The sequence below is a fragment of the Chiroxiphia lanceolata genome, chromosome W, assembly GCF_009829145.1.
Source record: "Chiroxiphia lanceolata isolate bChiLan1 chromosome W, bChiLan1.pri, whole genome shotgun sequence".
In the NCBI taxonomy this organism is placed as follows: domain Eukaryota; kingdom Metazoa; phylum Chordata; class Aves; order Passeriformes; family Pipridae; genus Chiroxiphia; species Chiroxiphia lanceolata.
In genome coordinates this window covers 9975424-9983520 of record NC_045670.1, presented here as the reverse complement: position 1 = coordinate 9983520, position 8097 = coordinate 9975424, and positions in this window count along the sequence as shown.

Sequence of the window (8097 nt, the reverse complement as noted above, 5' to 3'; positions counted from 1 at the left end):
TCAACAAACTAAAATATAATTGTCATGGTTTGAGATTCCCAAAATCTAATTCCCTAGCTCCATCCCCCCTGCTACATCTCAACCCAGTGAGAGATGATTCTTTCCAGACAAAACACACCAGACTCAAAGTGGGGGAAAGGGAATATATTACAATGACTGTACAAATAAGTACTACAATACATTATATACAACCTTAGCTATCTCTACCATGACATAAGTATTTACAATGGATCAGATCTCTTCTCCCCTCCAAATAAAAGTCCAGGAGGGAAGAAGGACAGATCCCTTCCACATTTAGGGCAGCAGCTCCTCTTCTGTCTTCCATGCAGCAGTTGCAACTGGATTGTTGTAGCTGGATCTCTTTTCAATACACACAAGGGTGTCTCCAAGCCCCTCAGCTCTCCTTCGACTCCAAGCGAAGGTCTCACCTGTGGACTGCCAGCAGGGACAAAACTCGCTTCATCACAGGTATATCACGAAATGCAGGGGCATCTTTGTGAAAGTCCCTTCCTCAGGGGATTCACCCCTGAGTCAGAACATCTTGGGCAGCTTTCAGTTGAAAGTCTTTGCCTCAAGAGTTCCACCAGAGCTCCTGTGCTCTGTCTCAACTGCCAATGTGGCAGCAGCAGTGGGGGGAGCAAGGTCACCCCCCTCTGCATTCCATCCGGCTGTCCCGGTCCAGCTCCGGGACGTCTTTGAGCTTCTTAGCTCTTCTCTGCAGTGGATGTTGCACTTCACCCCTCCCATCTAGGACGTGAGGGGTCTCCAAGGAGTTTGGGGGGTCTGGTTCAGTTCTTACCCCCAAAACTCTGTCTCTCAGTTGCTGGCTCTCGTTCTCATCCTCTCTCTCTCTCTCCTTCCAGGAGTTCTTTCTGTGTCGCTGCCTGCCTGTTGTTGCTGCTGGTCTTCTCTCTCTTGGCCCTCTGTCACCGTTTCTTCAGTCAGCGCAGTTCTGCCGCTTCTGCTGTTGCTCACAGTGAAGAAACATCTCCAGGTTCAGCTACAGACACTTAGTCCAGCTTAACACTGTTCCAAGTCTCTGTAGCCCCCAACTGGGGCTGGGGGGGGGGGCAGAGGCCCCCCAGAGGGCTCTTGCTCTCTCCTTGTGGCTCCTACAACATGGCTACCAGTTCTACTACCCAAACTATAACTCTTCTCTTCCGTTTGGTTGTGATATGTTTATATTTTGCAGAAGCACTCATTGGACAAAACTTCAAGAGTTACCACCCCCTGGGGGTTACCACTTTCAACTGCAGGGGGAAAAACTTGATTCAAACTACTACAACACTCCACCCCCTGCTTTTGCAAAATGTCAACATATCACAACAATTTGAAAAACTCTAATTAACATGTAATTTTCAATAAACTAAAATATAATCAAAATCTCTCTACTACACATCAATATAGTATTATCACAAACTTAACTCTACTCTTAGTACTTAACTTACATTACTATAACCTTACTTTCACTACAATTGTACAGTCTGTGTTTTGTCTGGAAAAAAAAAATCCATCTCACACTGGGTTGAGATGTGGGAGGGGGAATGGAGCTAGGGAATTGGATTTTGGGGTATCTCAAACCATGACAATAATCAAAATCTCTCTACTACATATCAGTACAGCATTATCACAAACTTTACTCTGAGTTCTTACATCACTATAGCTTTACTTTCTCTACAGTGGTACAGTCTGTGTTTTGTCTGGAAACTCTGTTATCACAAGCATCATAGCTCTTATCTCTTTATCTCGGTGGAACCTCCAAACACTGTAACCACTAAACCACATCATCCCTAGTTCTTCTGGTTACACTATTCTTTATAATGGCCAAGTTGCCATTGGTCTTCTTGGCCACCTAGGCACACTGCTGACTCATATTGAGCCAGCTGTCAACCAACACCCCGGGTCCCTTTCTGCTGAATGGCTCTCAAGCCACTCCTCCCCCAGCCTGTAGTGCTGCATGGGGTTGCTGAGATCCAAGTGCAGGGCCCAGCATTTTGCCTTCACAGAATCACATAATATGCCAAGTTGGAAAGGACCAACAAGGATCATCGAGTCAACTCCTGGCCCTGCACAGGACCATCCCCAAGAGTCACATCATGTGCCCAAGAGTATCGTCCAAATGCTTCTTGAACTGTGTCAGGCTTGGTGCTGTGACCACTTCTCTGGGGAGCCTCATCCAGCGCCCAACCACCCTCTGGGTGAAGAACCTTTTCCTAATATCCAACCTAAACCTCCCCTGACACAACTTCGGGCCATTCCCTCAGACTCTGTCACTTGTCACCATAGAGATCAGTGTTTGCCCCTCCTCTTCCTCTCACAAGGAAGTTTTAGACTGCAATGAGGTCTCCCCTCAGTCTCCTCCTCTCCAGGCTGAACATATCAAGTGCCCTCAGCTGCTCCTCATACAGCTTCCCCTCAAGGCCCTTCACCATCTTCGTTGCTGTGCTGGTTTAAAGGTAAACCGGCAGGAGAAATGAACCCAACTCAAAAGAGATTATAAATCAGAATTACAATTTAATAAAAATAATACAATAAATACAATTATACAGATGAACAATTGGTTTTAGCCCACAAAAACCCAGATGTATTACCCGGCACCCTGGGGCATGAACAGAATGTTGTTCATTGGCCCCTGTGCCCCATGTGGTCCCCTAAGTCCAAAGTAAAAGGAGAGGAAAAACCTGTGGATGCGAGTGATGGTCGCAGTCCGGTCGAGAGTGGTGGTCGCAGTCCAGTCAAGAGTGGTGATCACAATCCGGTCGAGGTTCTGGTCCTCCTCTGGATCTGACAAGTGGTACCAGAAGTCCCAAGACCCCAAGATTATATACACTCAGGTTCGAGTGGGAATGCCCAGTACCTCCCCCGGGGTGGGGAGTTCCACAATGGGTGATGTGAGTGGTGAGATATTTTTGGAATCCTTGGCAGCCCATTAGCAGACATGACCCCTTTAGGCTGGGTGTGGAGGTGCTAATGACTCCCTAGAGGGGAGTTAACATCACCCATAACTATAGCCTGAGGGGTCAGGTGTGCTCTGGGCAGCTGCTGCAAATGGTCTATTGTTAACAGTTCCTGGGAAATGACATGGAGGGTGTAGAATACACAGTTTGGGTTACACCCACACAGTGATGAACTGCTCCCAGCTGCTCTAACTAGGACAATTGCCCTCCTTTGGACACTCTCTAATAGCTTAATATCTTTATATAAGATTGCAGTGACCAAAACTGCACACAATACTCAAGGTGAGGCTGCACCAGTGCCTTATTGAACCTCATGCAGTTGTCCTTAGTCCATTGATTGAGTCTGTCCAGGTCTCTCTGTAGAGCCTTCCTACCCTCGAACAGATCAACCCCCCCACACACAACTTGGTGTCGTCTGCAAATTTACTGAGGATGCACTCAATCCCTGTGTCCAGATCATCAAGAAAGATGTTAAACAGGACCAGCCCCAAAACTAAGCCCTGGGGAACACCACTAGTGACTGTTTACCACCTGGATTTAACTCCATTCACCACAACTCTCTGGGCCCGGCCATCCAGCCAGTTTTTTACCCGTCGAAGAGTTCACCCATCCAAGCCATGAGCAGCCAGTTTTTCTAGGAGGATGCTGTGGGAGACAGTGTCAAATGCTTTACTGAAGTCCAGGTAGACAACATCCACAACCTTCCCCTCATCTGCTAAACGGGTCACCTGGTCATAGAAGGAGATCAGGTTTGTCAAGCAGGACCTTCCTTTCATAAATCCATGTTGGCTGGGCTTGATCCCCTGGTTGTCCTGCATGTGCCGTGTAATGGCACTCAGGACGATCTCTTCCATAACCTTGCCTGAAACTGAGGTAAGGCTGACAGGCCTGTAGTTTCCCAGATAATCCTTCCAAATCTTGTAGATGGATGTTACATTTGCCAATTTCCCGTCAGCTGGAACTTCTCCAGTTTACCAGGACTGCTCAGAGATGATTGAGAGTGGTTTGGCAAGTTCTTTCACGAGTTCCCTCATTACTCTGGGGTGGATCCCATCAGGTCCCATAGACTTGTGACTGTCTAATTGGCATAGCAGGTCACTAACCATCTCCTCCTGGATTATGAGGGCTTTACTCATCTCCCCATTACCAACTTCCAGCTCAGGGAGCTGAGTATCCTGAGGACAACTGGTCAAGACTGAGGCAAAGAAGGCATAAAGTACCTCTGCCTTTTCCTCATCCCCTGTCACTACACTACCCTCTGTGTTCAACAAATGATGGAGACATTCCTTGACCCTCCTTTTGCTACCGATGTATTTATAGCAACTTTTTTGTTCTATTTAACTGTAGTGGCCAAATCAAGTTCTAATTGGGCTTTAGTCCTTCTTATGTTCTCCCTACATGACCTCGCAACATCCTTATAGTCCTTCCTGACCCTCCTTCCAGAGATGATAACTTCTCTTTTTTTCCTTAAGTTCCAGCCTAAGTTCTCTGTTTAAGCAGGCTGGTCTTTTTCCCCAATTACTTGCCTTTCTACACTTGGGGACAGCCTGGTACTGAATATTTATCAATTCCTTTTTAAAGCACATCCAGCCTTCCTGGACTCCTTTGTCCTTCAGTACTGACTCCCAAGGGACTCTGTCAATCAATCTCCTAAACAGACCAAAGTCTGCCTGCCAGAAGTCCAAGGTGGGAGTTCTGCTGGTGCTCCTCCTTACTTCACCCAGTATTGAAAACTCAAACATTTTGTGATCACTATGCCCAAGACAGCCCTTGACCACCACATCACCCAGTTCTTTGTTCCCAAACAGGTCTAACAGGGCACCTCCTCTGGTAAGCTCATTTACCAGTTGTGTTAGGAAGTTGTCTTCCACACACTCCAGTAACCTCCTAGACTACTTCCTCTCTGCTGTGTTGTATTTCCAGCAGACATCTGGCAAGTTGAAGTTGCCCACGAGTACAAGGACCGGCAACTGTAAGACTTCTGCCAACTGCTTGTAGAATGCCTCATCAGCCTGTTCATCCTGGTTGGATGATCTATAACAGACTCCCACCTTGCTGACCTTCCCCTGATCTTTACCCAGAGGCACTCAACCTTGTAATCTTCATCATCATCAATTTCAGTACAATCAAAACACTCCCTAACGTACAGTGCTACCCCACCACCTCTCCTGCTTTGTCTGTCTCTTCTAAAGAGCTTATAGCCATCCATTGCAGCACTCCAGTTGTGAGTCACCCCACTATGTTTGGGATAGTGACTGCATCATAACTTTCCTGCTGCACAATGGCTTCCAGCTCTTCCTGCTTGCTGCCCATACTGTGTGCATTGGTGTAGATGCACTTCAACTGGGCTAATGGTTTTGCCCCTGTCACAGGCCTGCCACTCCTATGCTCATCTCTAGTGAGCCTGGTCTTATCTCCTTCCTATTTCAAGCCTAGTTTAAAGACCTCTCAGTCAGCCCTACCAACTCCTGGGACATAATCCTTTTCCCCCTCTGAGTACCCCATCCAACACGAGCAGGTGCTCTACTATGCAAACTGCCACACTTGGTTGCTATCTTTCTTCACTAGTCTGGGAGCTGTTATTTGGTGTTATATAGGCCTTTCCCTATCACCAGTTAAAAGGCTGCTTGACCTTCTCTAATCAGAGGTCATCCGAAACAAAGGCTATGCACACCCTTTGATGAGGATAGCTGACTTTTTGAGAAGCTGCTAGAACTGCCCTTACCTCAACCTTAATGGACAGCAGCAGGCACTCTCAAGTTTCTCTGAGGGTTCCCAGGAGTCTCCAGATCTCAAAGTGCCCAGAAATTCAAGGAGATCTGAAGAAGACCTCAAACTACTGCATCTGTTGGCTGCCTTTTTCTGTTGTGATCCACATTAATCATTCTTGACAATAAGGATGTGTTGCAGAAACACTTGTGGACAGAGTGTTTGTTTAAAAGTCCAACTAGTTTAATGGGATATTTTGCATAGGAAAATGTTCATGTGATGGGTGTACATGGCAAGGTTTTGGTGGTGGAGGGGACTGCAGGGTCAAAGGCTCTTGATAGCTGCAAAATGGTCCAGCACAGTGGCATGCTCTTTCTGTGCTGGAAGGTAGACATGGATGTTTTGGGAAGCTAGAGCTGAATTCCTTAGTTCTGCTAGTCCTCTTGTGACAGGTTACTCTGGGCAATATCCTTCATGTTAACACCTATGTCCTGAGTAGGAACATACTCAAGACCAGGTTGGATGGGGCCCTGATCAACCTGACCTAGTGGGTGTCATCCTTGCCCATGGCAGGAGGGCTGGAACTAGATGATCTTTAAGGTCCTTTCCAACTCAAACCATTCTGTGATTCTGTGAAAGGTTGCCCTGTGCCAGACACAGACAGTTCCAGCCAGCTCCACAATGGACCCACTGCAGGCCAAAGCTGAGACAATCAACAAAGTTGGTGGCACCTCTGTGAAAGGGCAAAAACACCAGACAGGCAGAGGAGAAGAGAAAAAAAGATTGAGAAACAACAGAGGGAACACCAAGGTCAGAGAAGAAAGACAAGAAGGACAAAAAGGAGGTGTTTCAGGCGCTAGAGCAGATATTCCCCCACAGGCTGTAGAAGAGACCATGGTGCAGCAGATATTCACTGCAGTCCTTCAAGTATCCCACACCAGAGCAGCTGGATATTTCCTGAAGGAGCTGCAGCCTGTGGAAAAGCCCACATTGAAACAGATTCTTCTGATAGGAATTGAGGCCTGTGGAGAACCCACACTGGAGCAATATTTTTCCTGAAGGACTGCAACCCTTGAAGAGAACTCATGCTGGAACAGGGAAAAAGTGTGTGGAGGAAGGAACAGCAAAGAGGAACTGTTATGTACTGACTGTAACTCCCCCGTCCCCACACTGTCAGGCAAGTAAAAGAGCCTGGAATGAATGAATAAAGTTGAGTCTGAGAAAAGAGGGGAGTGAGGTGTTATTTTAATTTTTGTCTTTGTTTCTCAGTGTCCAAATCTCTTTTAATTGGTAATAAACTAAATTAATTTTCCCCAAGTCAAGTCTGTTTTACCCATGACAGTAATTGGCAAGCAATCTCCCTGTCTTTACTTTGACCCATGAGGTTTTTCATCCCTTGTTTTGTTGTGGAGGAGGAGTGAAAGAGTAGCTGGATGGGCACCAGGCTGCTGGCCAAGGTTAACCCACCACATGAAGCAAATCTTTCTAACAGGCTGATCAGTTTCTGTCTGGATGGTGACAGGATCCTCCATTGTAAGGCTCCTTGTAACAATGTCTTCCATTGGATCAGCTGAGACTCCCTGAACTATTTTTCTGGTGAATTTTTATAATCTACATGGTTCCTCCTACATGACCCCTCCAATGTGTGCATGAGCCATTGCTATTTGTGAAGTAAGATACACGCAGGTACCCCCAGAAATGCCAAGGCAGTGGAAAGAATCCAAGGAAATTTATTTTGAAGGCAAGAATACTAAAAACTTACAAAGAAATCATGCACTAGCTGCGAAAGCTCTGGGCCTGAGCAAGACACACCTCCTGTTCTCTTCCAGGCCTCTTATCTTCTCTGTCCTCCCCCCCAGGCCCTCTCCGCTGTGCCAGCCTGTAAGATCTGTTTCTCTCCCCATAACAGAGAAAGAGAGAGCCTGCAGCTTTCTCTGTGATGCAAAAGGAGAAGGGAAAGAAAAACATCCAACTATTTTTGAGAAAAGTACTCTTAGGCAGGAAAGACTTCCTAAGCGAAAACAAGTCCTAAACTCCTTGTTACAAATTCTTCTGAAAGGATATTTACTCTTACAGTATTGATTATCTTCTCTTAACTATGTACAAAAGACTGCCCTATGTGACCATTTTTGCATCTGCAGAAACAGTTTCCACTGACTATTTACAAGTATCTTATCTATGTACAATTAGGTCAATTCTACAGCAGACACTGCTTGGGGGAGTCACTCAGCCTGCCAGATTCTCCACCAAGGATCTTAGTCAACATACTGAAGCATATGAAGTAGTGCCTATCAATTGGCAGGGACTACCTGTGGGAATCTCCTGGACTGTCTGAAATTCCCACTGGGAGAGATCCTGTAGCAATTATTCAATTGCTTTGCTGTGAAGGGGCCAGGAGTTGTCAATTGCCATGTCTCAAGTCAGTCCATTG